This window comes from Haemaphysalis longicornis, unplaced genomic scaffold, assembly GCF_048455015.1.
Source record: "Haemaphysalis longicornis isolate Haplotype H1 unplaced genomic scaffold, Haemaphysalis longicornis Haplotype H1 scaffold_1, whole genome shotgun sequence".
NCBI lineage: Eukaryota > Metazoa > Arthropoda > Arachnida > Ixodida > Ixodidae > Haemaphysalis > Haemaphysalis longicornis.
In genome coordinates, this window is record NW_027526203.1 from 339,664,118 (window position 1) to 339,683,693 (window position 19,576).

Consider the following 19,576-nt stretch of genomic DNA (forward strand, 5'->3'; position numbering starts at 1 on the left):
GCCATGTAAGAAGCTGTAATTCCAGATCGCCTTCCTCATCTTCTCGGGCTTCCTTGTGGTAATGACGATGACGCTCAACCAGAATTGCCTTCTTCGTTGCGTTGCACACTGCATCCACTCTGGATTGGCCATACAGTTTTTTGATTTTGCCCTCCTGTCACATCACAGACACGCGTTTAGGTTTAACGTTGGGCAGACTTCAAAAAGGGCCTTACGACGAGCCAAGCAACGTCGTGCTCGCTGTACTTGGGGCTGCGGATACCGGCGTGCGCCAGACAAAAACTCGCACGGGGTCCCTAAGCATATGAGATGAGGACTCGAAAGCGCTTCTTTTGGCTAGGTGAATCATTCACGAGTCTTCTACCATTGTCAACGCTAAGCACATTACCTCTACATCGGAGTCACTGCAGATACCTGCTGTATAATGATTATTTATGCTGCTTTGACACCACCTCCAAAGAAGCTCAAGCCAACTGAGTATGAGTGCGAGATTTATGACGCACGAGCTTTTCATTGTGTTTTATGTTTTCGTATGCCCGCGCTGTAGAAATCGTCGCAGCCAATAGGGATTGGGCACGCACCGGGAGTTAGGTGCTTTGTGACGCTTTTTGCGGACGCCGGTCGGGTACCCCTTTTGAGAACGCAGCCGGGTGCGCGCTTTCGCCAACCTTGCAAACAAGCGTTCGTATCAATATAAAACACAAAGAAAAACACGTGCATGAGAAACCTCGGCAGCTGTCTCGGTTAGACATCAGCTCCTGTGCAGGCAGTTTCACAGAAGTATGGATAGTTATTGAAGTTCTTGCACTGATTCCGTTGTCGCCGTTGTCCAGGCGTGGCCTCGCAATCGCCACAAGACCGTCGACGAACCTAGCCAGGAGAAACGCTTTCGCTCTCTCATCTCGTGAGGATAGGCTTAGGGGTATTCTGCAACTTTTTAAAGGTGCCCTGTGCTATTTATTTCGCTCCCATTTCTTTCTTTGTGTAGGGCATTAAAAGCAATAATTCCCTTTCAAATAAAAAGCGGCATCTGCGCTTTGCAATAAAGCTTTCAGGCTCTATTCTAGACTTCGTGAATTTTTCGCGCCATGTTGTTTTATGTAAGAGATCAGCGACGTATGCACGGAAAAGTCTAAAGAAATGCCACGTAATTTGACGCCTATTTTACGAAAATATACCGAGGGAAGTACCTAATATTGAGCACAAGAGACATAAAATGACCTGATACGTATTTTTATTTTATTTTTATTTTATTTAGGGAACCCTTACAGGCTCCAGGTGGAGCATGGGATAAGGGGAGCTATACAAAACAGAAACTTTGGGGCTCACAGCCAACACATGAAAAAAGGATGTATAAACATGATTATCAAAACATAAGTATACATTTCTTAATGAAAAAGCACCCTGAAAAAATTGTAAACAATCACTTAAGAGCAAAATTCAAGGAAGGAATAAGCAGACATACAAAGACATAGTTATCGAGTATGTGGAAAGCACAAATATGAAACAAAAATATTAGGAAAAATGTGTATTTAGGTGTTCACGCAAACGGTTTTATATAGCAGCGATAGCGTCAGAAGGATCATTCCAATGAGACATGGCACGAGATAGAGCCGATGAAATGAATGCAAGCGTTTTTCCATAGATACGCTTGAAGGTGAATTGACCATGCAAACGTAGCGACATGCTTGAAGGGGGTTCGAGGGGGAGTGGGGATGGGTTATCACTGGGGACGTATTTGTGATTGATTGATTGTAGGGGTTAACGCGCCGACGCTAAACAGGCGACGAGTAGCGCCGTAATGGAAGGCTCCGGATTGATTTTGACCTCCTGGGGATCTTTAACGTGAGCGGAAATCTCGAACACATGGGCGTTTTTGCTTTTCGCCTCCATCAGAAAAGCGGGCGCCGCGGCCGGTATTTGTGAAACAGACACAGAAGAGCGATCATGCGACGAATTTGTAATGGTTGTAATGAATTGCGAATTTCTATCTGTGTGAGGCTTGAATTGCGATTATAGTTGTGAGAAATGAACGGGCGGCTCCATTTTGGATGGACTCAACCAGATTAAGTAAGTAACTTTGATGAGGTGACCATATCGATGAGGTGAATTCTAGCTGCGGGCGGACGAATGTGAAGTAGGACACTTTGCGAATATCTGTTGGCGCGTTTCGCAGGTTACGGCGCACGTAACCCCTTGTTTTAGATGCTTCTTGCGGAGATTGAAGTACTGTGAGTGGACCAGGAAAGTGCAGAAGTGAAGTTGATACCTAAATATCTGTAGGTAGTGGCTCGTGATATATAATGCTGAGTTATTGACACAGTAAGAGAAATCAGAGTACGCATGCTTACGAGAACAAGAGATAGTTTTGCACTTAGTTGTGTTTAAGATCATTTGCCAAGTCGTGCAACAGGAAATAATTTCGTCAAGATTTTTTTGCAAGATAACCTCATCTTGGGTGGTGTTAATTACACGATGTATGACAGAGTCATTCGTGAGAAGCCGCACGCATGATGAAATTGTTTGGCAAGTGGTTAATATAAATTAAAAACAGTAATAGACCAAGAACGCTGCCTTGACGTCAGGAACGCTGCCAATAACGCTACCAGAGGTGACGTCAGTTACTGTTGAAGAAGAATCACTCACAATGGTGAACAGTTGGCGAAGCAACCAGAAGTTTCGCATTCAGGATAAAGTTAAGGAGTCTATGCGGAGAGCTCATAATTTAAAAATAATGCGACAATGAGCCACATGATCAAATGCCTTGGAAAAGTCGAGGAATATGCAGTCGGTTTGTTGATTATGAATGAAGTTGAAATGTAACTCGAAGGAAAATTCAAGCAACTGCGCGTCACAAGACAAAGCCTTCTCTGAAGCCATGCTGATTATTGTAAAAGTACTCATTTTTCTCGAGGTTACTAAATATGTGCCATGCAATGATGTGCTCAAGCAACTTGCAGAAAATGCATGGTAATGAAATGGATCGATAGTTTTGACGTGAGGTTTTATTACCAATTTTGAATACGGGAATGACTTTAGTTATTTTCCAGTCTGTTGGTAGCTGGCCGCAAGTTTAAGCCTGTTTGAAAATATGAAATAGTATTTGACTTGAGGCGTGTACTGTGTTTTTTAGTATCTTAGTGTTGATGTTATCAGTGCCGCTAGAAGTGGATATTTTTACATTATTAATGAGGCAAGCGATGATTTCAGGAGTGATATTTATTTCTTCCATAAAAGGGTAATCAAGGTCGGCAACAATGAGAACATTAGAATGAACTTCCCTGGTGAAAATACTAGTGAAAAACGAGTTGAATGCGGATGCGCACTGTTCATCAGAAAGCGGAGTGTCGTTGTCGTCAAACAAGCAGATTTTATATCCATTAACACAAGGTGAAATTGTGCGCCAACATTTTCTGGGGTTGTTTTTGAGAATAGAAGAAAGATCCTGAGTGAAGCACTTGTTTTTTTGCCCCGTCCAACTCATGCTTGTATATTTTCAGGACGTTGGTGTATTTTTTCCATGAGGATGCGCAAGGCCCGTTTGTTGCGTTTTTGCATAATCGTTTCTTTTTATTTCTCAACGTTCGAAGATTTTTATTAGACCATGGGTTAGTTTTATGGTTACTAATACTAATTAAGGATATGCACTTATCGACTAACGTGCACAATTTGTCCTTAAAAACGAGCCAGTTGGATTTCATAGTACGGACGTTAAATGTGGGCAGAAATACTTCATGAAGAAGGACATCCAAAACAGTGTTCATGCCATCGTAATTTCCTCGCCTATAATCGCGAATTTTTTTATTACTGAATCCTCTTTCCGGAGTAGGGATTTAAACGGTTAACTGCATTGGTTTGTGGTCACTAAATCCACGCAAAAAGATAACGGGCATATGGTTTCAGGTGCAGGGGTTTAAACTAAATCTAAAACATTGTAGCCCCGGGTTGGTTGGCCTATAATTTGAGAGAAATTGAAGTCCAGAGTTAAATTGAAGAAATCAGTTTAGCTGCTACAGGTGGGTGACAACAAGGACCGATCCATTCGCGGGTATTTGAAGTCTCCAAGAAGGTAAACTTCATGTCCCCGGTATTTCTTCAAAGCGAGGTTGGTACTGTCATGCAAGTCGTCAATAAATGAATGGGATATATCGGGGGGATGGTAGCAAACACCAATTAAGATGTCGGTAGTTGAGGTAATGCAAGAGGCCCAGATTATTTCGATAGGTGACTCAGCTTCAATGACGAAGGATGCAATTGTTTTTTTGACAGCAAGAAGAACACCCCCACCCCGTTTTCGGTGGCGGTCCCATCGGTGTATGTTAAAGTTAAAGTTATATCTACCCGGAAGCATCTCACTAGTGGTTATTTGGACCTCTAACCACGTCTCGGTTAATGCCAAAATATCTGTGTCGCTGTCGTCAAAAAAATTACAGATATATTCTCGTTTAGACAGCAGGCTGCGGATATTAGTGAACCATATGTTCAAAGAAGGATGCGTAGAATGTGACCGAGGCGGCTTGGGGACATGCGAACATGTTATTTTTTTAGCTATCTTGTTAATAACTCAACAGTGTTGAAATCGTGATTGTACACAAAAGTTTCTTCACACATACGCAGTTTGTCAGCTGACAAGTTAATTTTTTTTTTCGTATTTTCACAAAATCCTCCAGTTTGCGCCTTGCTATGCTAGTCTTGTCGATGGTGAAACAATGCCTATAGACCGAGAAATAGAGAAAAAATTTCTGAGCCAGTTTTTAATTTATCTGATGGACGTGGAGTAGTAACGTTTGGTTTGAGTACTTTGGGGCCACCTAAACTAAGTACTGGACGCGGTTGTTGACTGTCCTTTAGAAGCATTCCAGTTTTAGAAAGAGGAAGTTGAAAATATTTTTTTAAATGATAAGCGTTAGTGGCGGATGCATTTTTCGGGACCATAAATCGGATCCTCTGGCCCTCACGCCCCGTGATCACCGTGCTTACGTTTCATCGTGAGCAACCCCTCCCTTATTTCGTGCTTTTGCCGTCTCGCCAGGTATCAAACAGGCTTATTCCGTAAACTTGTTGCTCCCATGCTCTTTAAAGTACGGTGGGTATGCTTCACCACAACTCACCTGAGCGACGAAAAATTGTGACAATAGGGCAGGCTTATGCGAATCCCATATGGGCTATGAGTCCATACGGGATTTGACTCGGAAAACTGCACGACGCAATGCAAGCGTCAAGTTTTTCATTGCGCCATAAAACAGTGCACGTCAAATTATGGAGCCTAATCGTGTGCCTGGACTCGTTCTACGCCATACCAACACCTTTAGACGCAGCGATTATTTTCTCAAGGGCATTGCGGCTAAGCCTATTCTCAGCCTTTTATTTTTATGGATTCTCTGCCACGTGTTGTTGGAATGCCGATGTTTTCTTTAACCTACTATCTGCCTAATATAAGGTTCTATAGCTATTAACCGCCGTTGATCACACGATCGTTGTTTGGAAACGTGTGTCTCACCCAACTATTTTCGTATGCCAACAGCCGCGGCCATTATCTGTGCAGTGTTTCTTCTTTTTTTCCATGTCTTTTGCTCTTACCGACTCGGGCTGGCTGCGCAAGCTATGAAAAATTCCCTTCTTGGCAAGTAAACTTTAAATGGGACTAGTCGTCCGTAAAGGTGCTGCATCTTGAGTCAGCAAGCCTAAAAGCGCGAATCTCAGCCCTTCAACGGACTCGCAACCCGTGGTATGTGCTGGCGAGTAGCGGGCAGAAGTCAATCCGCGCGGCGTTGTTACGGGCCCGGCCAGCGGCAGCCGCGGCCCCGCCGGCGGCTGTGTAGGGGGCGAGGCGCGGGTTGCGGGAAGGTCCACTGACCACGGAGCGGATGCGCGCGGCTGTGCCATCTGCCACATTAGGAAAACAGTCGGCCGATTACAGCCTATTAGGGACCTATCCGGGCTGACCGGTGGACCGTTTCGCGCATGCGCCGCTGGCCCGGACCACGCCTGGTATTTATTAATAGAGCCCCTAATCAGGGCGCGCTGCACTGTCCCCATTAGGACGGACGGGAATAGGGGCAGAGCGGCGGTCCTTTTACGGCCCGGGGTCTCTGCCCCCCTTTCATTAGCGTCATTGATCCTCCCGCACGATGCCCGTCCCGACGCGTTCGTGCTGACAGCGAGCAGGGCGTATTGACTCACGCTGGCAGATTTGAGACGCCGCAGTGACCGGGTGCGTATGGGCTTGCACGTGGTCTTGTGGTGGCTACAAGTGTCCATAGGAGACATGCAGATTTCTTCCGTCTTATTGTAAGAACCCCCAAGTTGAATGATTTTTCGACAGTTCCTCTTGTTTCCTGCGTATGCCGCGGAAAGCAGCTTCGTTAGAACTTTTGCCTAAAGTGGACTATATGGTCTTCAAAAGAGCCTAACGCACGTGCTGTTGTTTACGTTGTAGCGTAACATATCCTGTTAAAGGACGATCGTTCGATTATAGTGGCGTACTAAACGACGTCTTATAGCTCCGCGCCTTCTAAATACATACGTTTTTGCTTTAGAAACTGACTGCCTGCACTACCATTATTATTTTTGAGAGAGAGAGAGAGAGAGAGAGAGAGAGAGAGAGAGAGAGAGAGAGAGAGAGAGAGAGAGAGAGAGAGAGAGAGAGAGAGAGAGAGAGAGAGAGAGAGAGAGAGAGAGAGAGAGAGAGACTTTAATCAGAGTTGAAATGAGCACATTTGTGGGGTCCGGGTCTTCAGTCCAAGACTTCGTTGGTACGGCCGGATCTCTTCGCCCTTTCCGCCAGCAAAAGCTGCGTTTCTGGGCAGGTGCTGGTCAGCGTACTCTCCCATTCGGTGGCTCGCGTGAGGGGTTGGGTGTGGGGGGAATATCTAGGTTTAGTTGACATTCCCAGACTATATGGTGCAGTGTGCCTGTGGCTTGGCCACGAGCACATAGAGGATCATAAAGAGTAGGATGGATGGCGTGTAGTCGTGTTGAGTGTGGGCAGGTATTAATCTGTAGTCGCAGGATGACTTTCTGTTCTCACGTGGCCTGATCGGTGACGGGTGGATATAATGTCTCGCTAGTCGGTAAGGTTGGGTGATGTCGGCGTATGTGAGAAGCGGTTGCCAGGTCCGCTCCGACTCTTCGTGCGGTGCCCGGTGGGCGAGTTCTCTGGCCAGGACGTGTGCCGTCTGTCTGCCGCGAAGAGCAGAGTAGGCCGGCGTCCATATGAATCTGACCTGCTTTTGTGGGGGTCGTTGGAGGAGAACCCGAAGCGCGTGTCTCGAAATCCTACCTGCTTGGTATGCTCGGCAGGAGGCTTGACTGTCCGTAATAATTACTTTGGCCTTTGTCCGGAAGAGGGCAAGAGCGATAGCCGTCTCTTCAACCTGCTGGGTGTTCGACGACTGAATCGTCAGACTTGAAATAATGTCGGTTTCGGAGGTAACGACCACCGGATCTTACCCCGTACCTTGCGTATTCCGCCGCGTCTGTATACACGTGGTCTTGGCCTCCATAGTGTTTTTCTAACGCAGTAGCTCTTGCTACGCGTCTTCCCTCATGATGTTGCGGGATATCGGTCGGACAAGAATTCTGGTCCTTATGTCAGGCGGGATGTCCACTACGTTCTCCGTGATATGCGGCGCCGTGTACCCAAGCTTACGTAGTGTTTCCCTTCGCGTTGGGTTTGTTCTGTCTTACATTCTGCGACGTTAGCTGGGCCTCTACGACTTCTCGATGGTGTTGTGCAGGTCCTAAGCCGTGTCGTAGGAAGTGCCAGGGCTCGTTTGTATGCCTTTCTAAGAACTGCGTCTCAAGCTTTTCGCGCTCCGATGTCTCCAGAACCGCATAGGGAGCCACGTAAATTCTTCTGACGCCGAAGGCCTGAACAAGACGGACAATGTCGTTTTCTTTCAATTCAATGCTCCTGTTCGCTATCCTACGCAGCATCCGAACAATTTGAGCCGTGGTTTCTTGAAGTCTGTTGAGGAGCAGAGTGGTACGTCTTTCCTAATATCTTGTTTGAGGATGTCGGTTTGATTACTCGACTGTGGCAGTAATCGTTACCTGCTGCGTATTCAGCGGCATGTATCAGAACTTACTGCCGTTTTACCTCGGATGGCTTTGATCTTTGTACACTGTCATTATTTGTGAGACAGAGGAACATTAAAAGTGCGGAATAAGGCGAGCGACGAGTCATTTTTATTCCGTGGTTGAACACCTATCCAAGCGAGTGCTCAGCGCACTGCAACATTACGTCTCTTCCTTGAAGCAAGCTTGTAAAGAGCGAGCACCGCAACACCGCCGCACACAGCGCATCACCGGGGGCGTCCATGCAACGAATACAAACTCCCAGCCCTCAAAGCCTCCATAAACGCGGTCGTGCCAGTCTTCATCGGCTTCCCTTCATTTGCCACGAGGCCGGGCAGATTATTAATCTCGGCGCTCGGCGGCGCTCATCAGGGCAGCACATAGCGGTCGTGCCTTCTCACGGCTGCTGCTCGGAGAGCGACGTCTAGCGCCGAAACGTCATTAATATACCAGCACAAATATGTGCCACACAGAACCACACGCAAAGCGCTGTCGGCCCTCCTGCTCCCAACCTTCACTCATGGCCCACAACACGCTGCCGCCTTTGGCAGTAAGGGGGACCCGCTAAAGAGGGCCCGCGGAGCGCCGCAGATCGCGACCATGTTTGCTCAGCCGAGCCTCGTGGCCTGGGATCGCCGAGTGCCCCATTATGGTGCCCGAAGCGCGCGAACCTTGCGGGTCTTCGTCAGCGCTGCCGACGGGGGGAGCACGTCGGTAGCGGGTGCGCATCGCTCGGTAGCGTGCGGGCTTTCCAAGGGGCCGGCCGCTCCAAAACGTTGCGGCAGATCTTGCCATACAATGGGACCATTGCATACGAGGTGAAGATTTATGGACAACGTTTGCCGCTGCGCCACGCGTACACACATATAAGGATAAGCCGCCAGGAAGGCTTAACTCTCGGAAGGGGCTAAAAATGTGACGCCTTTATTAAAGTCGCTCATACTCACGCATCTAGTAGGGAGCGGCGTTTCAGGGGAATATTGTTTCCCACAAGTGCTACGATACGAGAAGACAAAATCCACCTTTGTTCCAGGTTGATCAACATCAGTTTATTTTTATCAATGTGCACACGCATGGGCTCATGTTTTCGGTTGACATCGTTGTGTCGTCAAATGGAGCCAAAATACATAGGCATACTTAAGGCAGTTTCTCATGGCCAATCGCTTCTACTCGCAGGTAACAAAAGTTTCTGTGGTGTCGAGACTCCTCACCTATGTTTCATATTTTTTTAGGTGCCCAGAAAAATCTCGCCCGCATTAAGCAACAATCGCTAGACTGCCTTGAGGGAATTGCTGCCTGTCACAAGCCGCGCGAGCGAGACGAAGACCACGGCAGCACGACTACGTAAACCGCACCGAAGGCTCAAAAACATGCCAGGTTCTGCTACGGCTATATAACGGAAAAAACGCTAAGAAAAACTGGTGGCAGCCGAGCAACCACGGCAAACATAACATAAGTGCGGCGACACGCCTTCTCCTCTCCCTCGTGTAGATGGCCGCTGGTCAATACCAATTCTAATTAACTTTCACGGGCAGATCGGCCGGGAAAGTAAGTTGTAATTTTCTGCACGCACGTAGCGTGCGTAATGAGGCGTTCTGTGCCTCTCAGTTAGTACGGTCTTGAACTGCGGACGCCTGTTGCGGAGCAGTTGCAACTTAATTCGAATTCGGCCGGCGTTAAGACAGCGATTAGGACTACTCGGCACGACACCGAAATAATCGCGTCAGACGTCGACGAAGGCCTTTTTGAGAGCCCAGCTTCGTCCTTACACCCACTAAGAGGCCCCCCTTTCATCGGAAGAACCTCCACAAACTTCGAGGCAGCTGACGATCTTCTGTCCCCGCTGCCCTGTGACTAGGCCCAAAAACTTTTGCGAACTTTTTGAGAAGGCTAGTCACGGACCCTTGCAGTAGATTTAGTTTTCGTTAGTTGTACATATAGTGTAGTATTATTTCTTTCTAACATTCGAAATTGTATGGCAGCATGCACAAGGGAAAGATTTGGAAGAGGGAAAAGACGGTTTACAATACGCGAAGTTAATGGGTTCAGATAATCATGTCATCTATCTTCACTCAGTGTAAGGGGGCCTAATCTTAGTTCCACTGTGTTCGTAACTTTCAACGAAGAGCCATAAAAGAGATAAGTTCTTGTACAGCGTTCATCGTTATACGAGGTGCTTCGCCCCATAAAACTTCCTGACTCCCTTTTTTTGCGGCTTGCATTTGCAATCCCACCGCTGCGCTGTAATGCATCGCCGCTGCGCCTCACTGAACACATGTTTAACGGTACGTTTTTGCTGTTGTCGTTTGTTGTGATCCAACGATATTCGCCGCTCTGGCTCTATCATACCTTCATATTGCGAGGCTACAGGTGCATGTGTTTTTTCTTGCTGCTGTCACATACGTTCTTCAGCGCTTATCGTCGTTCATTATACACAGGGCACTTTTGTCCTGCTTGAGAGTACATACAATCACGGGCTGAAGAAACTTGCGCTCTTTATTGATAAAATCTGGGTGGATTTTATTATAAACTATGGCCTTAACTGGTTAATAATCAGTTCCAGCATTAGGCTGCTGCACAGTTTTCTATCTCTGTGAAGCCGAGCTTGCTTATGTGCAATGAACGACTACACGACTATAGTTCTGCCTCACCAGGCTATGCGCGTGGTCCGTGATTTGAGCGATGTTCTTCCTCAGCGACTTGATGTATTTGTACCTTTGCCGTTCTTTTATCATGCTCGCTCGGTCATCGGAGAGGTGGAAAAGGTGGGCGCCGACTTTGGGTTCCATCAACATCCTCTCAACTCATTTCCTGTTGCTCTTGCGAACGTTGTTTGTCATGTTACTCGATGGAAGCCGTGTTTGTCATGTCATGTTTGTCATGTGCTCGATGGAAGCCATTGAGGTCGAGTGAGTGGCTCCCGGAACGTGTTCCAGTGGGTAACCATAGCTTCGCTGGTTTTCTTTTTGAGTGGTGTGGTATAGACATAGTTGGGATTGCTATTAGTGGTCGTTGCCCAAGTCTTCCGCTGTGTCGCATCTCTCCGCGTGCCTCATGTTCTTGGTGAGAGAGAGGTCCGGGCAGGTGCCTCGTTTCATTGCGTTCAGCCCTACCCACGTTAGCTTTGTATGACCAGTGATAGGTACCATGCCAGCTTCCTCCATGACACTGGCCAAGTTCCCTACGGCGAGAAGTGTAATCATAAAGGACGTTTTTGGCCCCTGGAACAGCAAAGACAGAGCGGTGCGGGGTTTTAAAGCTCTTGTGCGTTTCCTTAGCGAGACTGACCTAGACGCCAGCTTGTGACTGCCTCTCTCACTAACTTTTTTCTGTAGATATGTGTGCGGCTGTTCGTCTGATGGTTTTTCTTTTTTCTTTATTTTCATTATTACAATTCGTTTTAGCCTTTAATCCTCGTTACATGTTCCCCACCATCTCAAGTAGCAAGCCCAGCATTTTGCAGGGCGGACCTCTTCGGTCTCAACGAAGAACCCTCCCTCCCTTCCTCCCTTCTTCCCTCCCTCCCTTTCCCCCGCTCTATTTCTATTTCTCTCCCTCTCCCAATCTCTATTTCTATTTCACGTTTCATGCATCTATTTCACGTTTCATGTCTACGTTTCATACATCTCCTGCATTTCATGCTTGGTTTGTTTGTGAAGAAAAACAATTTCCTTTCCATCTCCGTAATAAACATGCGGACAGCGTTTCGCCACTGAAGATCACCGTCTTGCTCTTGCCAAGTATTCTCACTCCCACAATTGCGATCCCTTGGGTGCGCGTCCACAGGTCGGTCATGAGTTCTCGCATGAGCACAAGGATGATGGGAATGACTCCCCACAGCAGATATTCTTTAAGAATCACATAGTTGTCGACTTCGTACGTTTTTATCGCCGAATATTAGCTTGTTTATGTTGATGAGCACTATGGCAGTATCAGCTCTAAAAGTTCGCACACGGAAGGTGTCGGCTCCATTTCTGGGTCGTACAATGATAATGCGGATTGTAGAATCTCGGGGAATGTGATTCTTCTTGTAGGATTTCGGTAAAATGGGCAACGAGCACTTCTTCGGGCACTTTGCCTTTGCGATGCTACTTGCAAGTGCCCGGGTCTTAACGTTGTTGCCGCCTCGGTGTTCTAGATTCCCACTTCTTATACCTTTGACCCCCCCCCCCCCACCCCCCACCCCAATGGCCACCCGTGCGCTACGCCATTTTTTCTTTGTGGCCACCTTGATCGAATGGGAGCGCATTAAGACCCCGGTCTCGCTCAGCCGTTCCATCACTGGAGCTCATTTGGATTTCTTAAACATCCGCGAAAATTGCTTTAGACGCGACGGGTGGCGAAGAGGTAGGTTCGTCCTAGCCGCCAGCCATCACGTCCCTCGAGAACTCTTTCCTAGCCACATCCAGCGTGCAGCAGCCTCACAACCTGAAATGCTCGTAAAAAAGTAATATTGTACTCGCGGTCTCTAAAGGTGTACCTATGAGTGCCGGACTCCGACTTCTTTTATTAAACACCAGAATTACGATCCTCAGTCAAACTTATCTGACTCTGAAGGACTTGGAAGCGGGAGCCCATTTAAGCCCCTACACCATCGTCCTGGCGGCAGAAAGGCGGAAGATGGGCACCATCATACGCAAAGCCTACAAACAAGCCCTCGCATTTCCGGCAAGCGCTTCTACTTCTCTGCTGGTGGCGCCAGGAGTGCACAATACCATAAACGAGCTTACAGAGGCGCACCTGAACGCCCAGAAAGCCCAAATAAGCAATACGCCGTCAGGACGCCAAGTACTCATGAAAATGGAAACGAAGACTGCCGAAGACGTGTCATTGGAAATAAGATCGATGGTGAAGGTTACCTCACAGCCGATAAACATGAGCCCGGAGCACCATGAAGGCAGTAAAACGACCAGGGCACAAACCCTTGAAAGGCAGTACGGTGACTCAAAAGCAGCAGTATTCATAGATGCAGCGGACTACACACGTGCAAACGCCAAGACAGCGGTTGCCGCCACCCACACTGGTTTAATACAAGTGCCACCCTTATCCAGTTTCCCATCCTCGAAGCGGAAGCAGTGGCACTCGCACTAGCCATAGCCCAGACTCACGCTAAGGTCATCTTTACAGACTCGCAAGCACCGGGCCGAAAGTACACAGTCGGAAGAATTTCCAAGCAACAAGCACGATGAATCCTGTCCAAAAACAAACTATCAAAGAACAGTAAAGATAGTTTGGACGCCTGCCCACTGACCCCTTCCCAGCAATGCAGCCGCTCACGCTCACGCCCGAGATCTTGCTCGCCGGGCACCGCAGAAGCATGGCCAGAGGACCAGACACGCACTCATTGCATGCGACGATATCGCCCTGCACAACACGCTCACACGACGCACTTTCCTGCCCTTGGCTGAAAAGTAACAAAATAACAAAGTAACACCCCACTCGGCTTAACGCTATAGCGTTAAGACGAGTGGGGTGTTGTTGTTGTTATTTTGGGTGAATATATTCACTCCTCAATATACAACACCCTTTGCCGGCTCTGCGTCAATCCAGCTACACTGTATCATATGGTTTGGGCGTACAAGTCAAACCCAGACCTTTCATAAATTCTTTATCGTAGATAAGAACAGTGAAAGAGTGAACTGGCCAGCTCGGACCTAAGTAAGCAGCTTTGGCTAACTGAAAGGGCGAAGGCGCCAGACCGCACCAACGGAGTGCTGGACGGAGGACCCCGCCCACTAACCAGGTCTATTTTAATGCCAAATAAAGTTTCCTCCCCTTTCTCCACGTAAGCACGACCGCTACCACCCGGATGGAAAGTCCCGCGCAGGACAAAAAAAAAAGGCAGCATCTCCACTCCGTGGATTCATGATGGCGAGGGTGCAGAATACGGGGAATCACTCGAAATGACATCCACGTTACGCCCCTTGTGACATACGATTAGCGCCCCGACCGTCATTCGATTTGAGCCGTGAGTTGCACCTTAATTATTCCCTAAATGAAACTGCAACTCACGGCTCAAATCGAATTTCGCTTGATTTTCGCTTGATGGTGGTGTGCGCACGGATGAACGCGGACGGACATTGGGAGGTCCTAAGGTACTCCGCACCGTTACAGGCGAGGGAGTAAGCAGTTTGACTCTCGGGTACTAACTCACGGTCGTAGCGCAATCGGTAAGACGACTGACACTAACTCTGCCTTGACTACCAGACACAGGCTCGAATCCTGCCGGTGCCTGTGTGATTTTTTGAGATTGTAAATGCTATGCGCATGGACGCGGATGGACGTTGTGCGGTTCTAAGGAGCTCCACACCTAATACTTTACCCTGTGCATCCTACATGAGACCTTGTCTTTGTCTTTCCACGGTCTTGCTCCGAACAGACAAGAAACAAGCAGGCCATATGCTAGCTGCACTGCGCATCTCTGAGGACCTACACCCCATAAAGTACCCCCTTGTTGCACTCCATAATGTCATTTGAAAAGATCACAGGCGTATAAAGTGTAAACGCAAAAAGCAGTTGGTTTACGGGAGGAATGAAAAGGGAAAGGCCATGCACGTGATTTTAGAATAATACGCCCGGGGATCGAACACCAATAATTTTTGCTTTTTTACTGGCTTAAAACATATAACGAACACGAAACCATGATGCAGATTTTGCTATAGACATTCCTTTCATCGTGTGACCTTTCCCTTCACCGGACATGTCGGCGTTGCGAAGAAAGTGTGCCCAATGGAGCGTGGTATAATAGTTTTTCTGGACGCGTGAAGCGAACAAGCTGGCCTTTTTTGAACGCGTAGCCAAATGGAAATATAGCACACGTAACTGTTAGCTTATGGTGGGGGTATGAAGCGCAGTTTTTTCTTTTTCGAAAGGATCACCCCTAGGACGTACCCCTCACCTTGCAGGGACTACGCCTCTTGGCGTGAAAAAAAGGCGCCTCTAGAGTAGGCGAAACTATCTGAAAAGCAGGGCTGCTAGCTGTCCCGTTTCCCGCGCGGTAGTATTGTTGGTGTTTTTGCTGCTTCGTTTCCTTCAGTCGAGTTTTTTTTCGACAGAGTTAATTTACCGACTAGCTCAACGTGCACGTTGTTACTGTCGCTCCAGAGGGACGTGAAATCTTGGGCGTGCTGAGCGCGTTCCAGAGGGGGCGTGCTGTTGTCTACAAATTACGCACCTCCCTCTCAAAACGACATACGTTCCCTGATTGCAGCCCAAATATACCCTTATCTGTAGGTGATCGTACTTTAATAACATTTATTTGAGTCCGAATTATAGCGAAAAACGAGCTGGAAGGTGTCACGTGGAACGAATAGGTATTCACCCACATATATGCAAAACGACCGATATTCAGCTCTTACCGACGAAGCAGAGTTTACGACACAGGAAGCCAGGACGACGACGAAGAAGGAGCGGTCTCTTTGCGTTCTTCCATGCTCGTTGTTTTCGCCTGAATTCGTAATTACCAGCTGGTTTATCCCCTCTTGTGCCTTTTGATCCACGCTGCAACGTCTCTGGCCCCTCCACGGACAGTCGGCAAGCAAGAGGATGACCCCTCGGGGACGTCCTCTGCTTCGGATCCCGCTCACCGGCCGCTAGGCCTAGCACCTCAATCGCAGTCCAATTGGCGGGCACGGCACCGCTCAGCTATGTCCCAGATGTCAGCGCAACTGGCGGTGACCCTTGCTGCTGCAGAAGCGACTACGCACCCGACGCTAGAGGATTTCCCACCAATGGAGGTAACGCCACCGTTCCCGCTACCTCCGGCTGAGCCCTCCAGTTTATCTAAGCGTCCGTCTGACCAGGGGGCACCCCAAGTCACTACTGAAGACTCAACTTCACCTGCGGCCAAGCGGGCGTGTTCCTCGGATACAAACAAGCCACTTCAGCGGTCGGATGAGCGCAGTTCACCACCGGCAGCCGCTCCACCCCGTGCAGCGACCGCCGCTCCCCAGGGCTTTACAGCGACGGCCAGCTCCTCCACGTACAAGGTCGCCATCAAACCTCGAGAGCGCTTCAACATCCTGTCTCTTCCAACGAAGGTACTTCAACAGACTCTCGACAGCTGCCTGCAAACCTCTGGATTTACTGGATACGCCTACCACAGCCGCACCAACACTATATCTGTGTGGGTGCCGTCTCTAGAGGCTGTCCAGCGGCTATGCTCCCTACACCGTATTCCACTCGCGGCTGAAAAGCAGCTTACTGTACAAGTGTACCTGCTGTCGGGAAGTGACATCCGGCGATATGTCGTTTCTGGGGTAGATCCCGGCGAGGATCCCGAAGTCCTTCGTGCCAGCCTCCGGTGTGCCACTCACCAGGTGCTTCTTGCCCGCTACATGGGCTCTGGCCGCACGTGCCTGGTTACTCTGCGTGGCCCACTAGAGCCACCAGAACGACTTTTGTACAATGGCTGCGTACTTCGGCCCCGCCTGTTCAAGGCCGGAGTGGTGCACTGTTACCGATGCTTTCGTCAGGGGCACATGAGCACTTCGTGCCCATCCTCTGCCCCAGAACCACTCGCTACTTCTGAATCGGAACCGCCAGCTAACCCGTCGGCCACGCCGCCAAAGGTCACGTTTCGATGCGGTCTGTGTCGTAGCGATGACCATGACATTACGGACAAGAAATGTCCTACGAAATGCAAAGCTGCACTTGCTAAACGACGAGCGTGGCGACGCCGGTCTGAGCCCAAGGCAATCCATACGTCCAATCGCTTCGAGTGTTTGGCGGAGGATAACGAAGACGCTATGGAGGAAGTCGCTGCAGAGCCGGCAGAGTACATGCAGCCCTCGTACCGCGATGTGCTCCGTCGCTCCTCACGCCGACAGAATAAGCACAAGTTCACTGGAAATGCATCTCCGGTTACAGACGAGCTAGCAGAGGTGGACCAACAGTTGGCTGTGCTGCAAGCTGAGGTCACCAAGCTCAGCCAGCGCCGTGCTCGGCTAATTCGTCGGTCGCAGCGTCAGCCGCCAGAACAACCAAGCCAATCGAGTCAGCCCAGTCTCTCACAACCGAGCCTGCACCAGCAAAAGCCAGTCCCTTCCATCCGCACCCAGCAAGAGCTCCTTCAGTTTGTGGTGCAGCAGCTACAGAATTTGGTGTCTGTGTTAGCCGCCCAACTTCGCTAGACCTCTTATTACTATGCCTGACCCACAATATGTAGTACAGTGGAACTGCCGGGGGCTCACAACGAAGTTGGGTGAGCTTCGTGAACGTCTCCGCCTAGGCAAACTTCGAGCTTGGGCGTTCCTGCTCCAAGAGACAAACGGGTTACCTCGCCTCCCCAATTTTAGAGCCTATGCTACGCCTTCCATACCTGATGGGCGCTGTGGCTCCACCACGTCTCCACCAGGCAAAGCCGCAATTTATGTGCACACGGCGTATGCACAAACTCCAATTCCATTAGAAGCATGGTGTACGGCTTGGCAGGAAGTGGTTGCGGTAAAGGTGCAACTGCCCAGGTGTGCAATAATTCTTGTCTCGTGCTATGTGCGACCACACAGCGGACGTGCACCCCGGCTGCGATTGGGGTGGCTAACATCTCTGCGCCGTTCGAACGCTGGCTGTCCCATACTCGTAACGGGTGACTTCAATGCGCCCCATTGCAATTGGGGATACCCTACCTCAAGTGAACGCGGATGTACGTTACTTGAACATTTCAACGATGCCCACTTCGCACTTCTAAATGATATATCATGTCCTACGCGTCGATGCACTCATCCCCGGATGCCGCCTTACTCACCCGACTTAACCTGGTGGCTTGGTAGTGCAGTGGTATCTTGGCAGCGAGAGGCCGACTGCTGGGGCAGTGATCATCACCCTATCAGGCTTGGCATTGCCCCGAACTCGACGCGTCGGCTTCGGCGGAGCTACACTATAGTGAACTGGGATGAGTTCCGGTGCAACATCAACGCAACCATGACGGCCCCCAGCACCGACCCCACCACTGTGATTAAAGAGGCTCTGAGCAGTGCCAGTCGGATGACGTGGGTAGAGGAGTCCCGGCCAAAGCCTGACCTCCGACTTTTGCAGCTGTGGGCCCAGCGCAAACAGGCTGAAGTGGCTGCCTCGCGGGATCCCTCGTGTGCGCCGGCTCGAATGCGTTTGCAACGGTTGACCGCTGCGGCCAGACGACACGAGAAACGTCTTTCGCGGCAACGATGGCTTAGCTGGTGTGAGTCGCTCGGCCCTTCGTCCACCACATCGTCTATTTGGCGCACTTTTCGGGCAATGGAATCAGGCGACCGCACCCCGGATGCAGCAGCTAGTGCATGCCTGGCATCAGGCAAGAACCCGGACCAGTTTGCCATCGATGTGGTTCGCGCCTTGTACCCTGCATTTGACATCCTCCCGGCTAGCAACCCGTGCCCGTTTCCTCTACCGAGCCACGTAGGAGCCTCTCCTTCTGATGCCGCGGTCCGTGGAATGCAATCGGCTTTCACCATGGCAGAGTTCCTGGCTGCGATAGACCAGGCGAAAATTCGGTCATCTCCCGGCCCAGACGGCGTTACGTACGAGGTTTATAAGAACCTCGACGATCCGGCCCTGAGCCGTCTCCTCGATTCCATCAATGAGGTGTGGCTCTCGGGCCAAATACCAGAGTCATGGCTCCGGGCAGATATCGTCGCTATACCAAAGCCAGGCAAACCACCCGAGCATCTCCCCAATTTGCGCCCAATCGCATTAATGTGCACCTTGTGGAAACTGTTGGAGCGAATGCTGGCTACGCGACTTCAGTGGTGGATGGACACTTACCGGTGGTACCACCCGGCACAGATTGGGTTCAGACCTCGTCTGGGGACAGAGGATGGACTTGAGCATTTATCATCAATGGTGCTACTGGGCGGCCGGTCTCGCAAAGTGCGGACGTTGCTTGCCATGGACATTCACAAGGCATATGACAACGTCAGCCACAATGCTATCCTGGAAGTTCTCCAACGCTTGCTTGTGCCGGAAAAGGTCCGATCTTTTATCCGGACCTTCTTGACTAAAAGATCATTTTCAGTACGGATTGGTGGAACTAGTTATGGCCATTTTATGCCCGTCCGTGGAGTGCCTCAGGGATCAGTGATTTCACCCTTCCTATTTAACGTAGTTATGCTGCCACTTGCCTGGCATCTTGGCTCCATGCCAGACATACACCTTTTGGTGTACGCGGACGATATTACAGTATGGACTGTCCACCCAGACCTGTCTCAACAAGCCGCGAGCTTGCAACAAGCTTTAATCGACACACAGAAGTGGTGTGAATACGCTGGGCTCTCGCTTTCAGTCGAGAAGACTGCCCTTCTATCCGTTGCCAATGCTTGGGGCCGTCGTAGATTGGAGATATCCCCGATCGCGCTACAACTATCCGGCCAGCCTGTGCGCACTGCTACCTCTCTTCGCGTGCTGGGATTGGAAATTTCGTCGTCAGGGTCAGCTGCCTTGTGGCTTCGATCTGCCCGCCAACAAGCAGGTCAAATGCTACACCTTATCCGACGCATGTCACAAA

The 19,576-nt window shown here is 49.6% G+C and overlaps 1 protein-coding gene across 1 annotated transcript in view; it reads left to right on the forward strand.

The window, feature by feature from the left end:
* The first annotated feature begins 10,282 nt into the window (after positions 1-10,282).
* LOC144170591 (uncharacterized) overlaps positions 10,283-19,576 on the forward strand; it is a 57,912-nt gene continuing 48,618 nt past the window's right edge. Inside the window, exon 1 of the mRNA XM_077700483.1 lies at positions 10,283-10,364. The gene's annotated coding sequence lies outside the window, so the exon portion shown is untranslated. The remainder of the gene's footprint in view (positions 10,365-19,576) is intronic.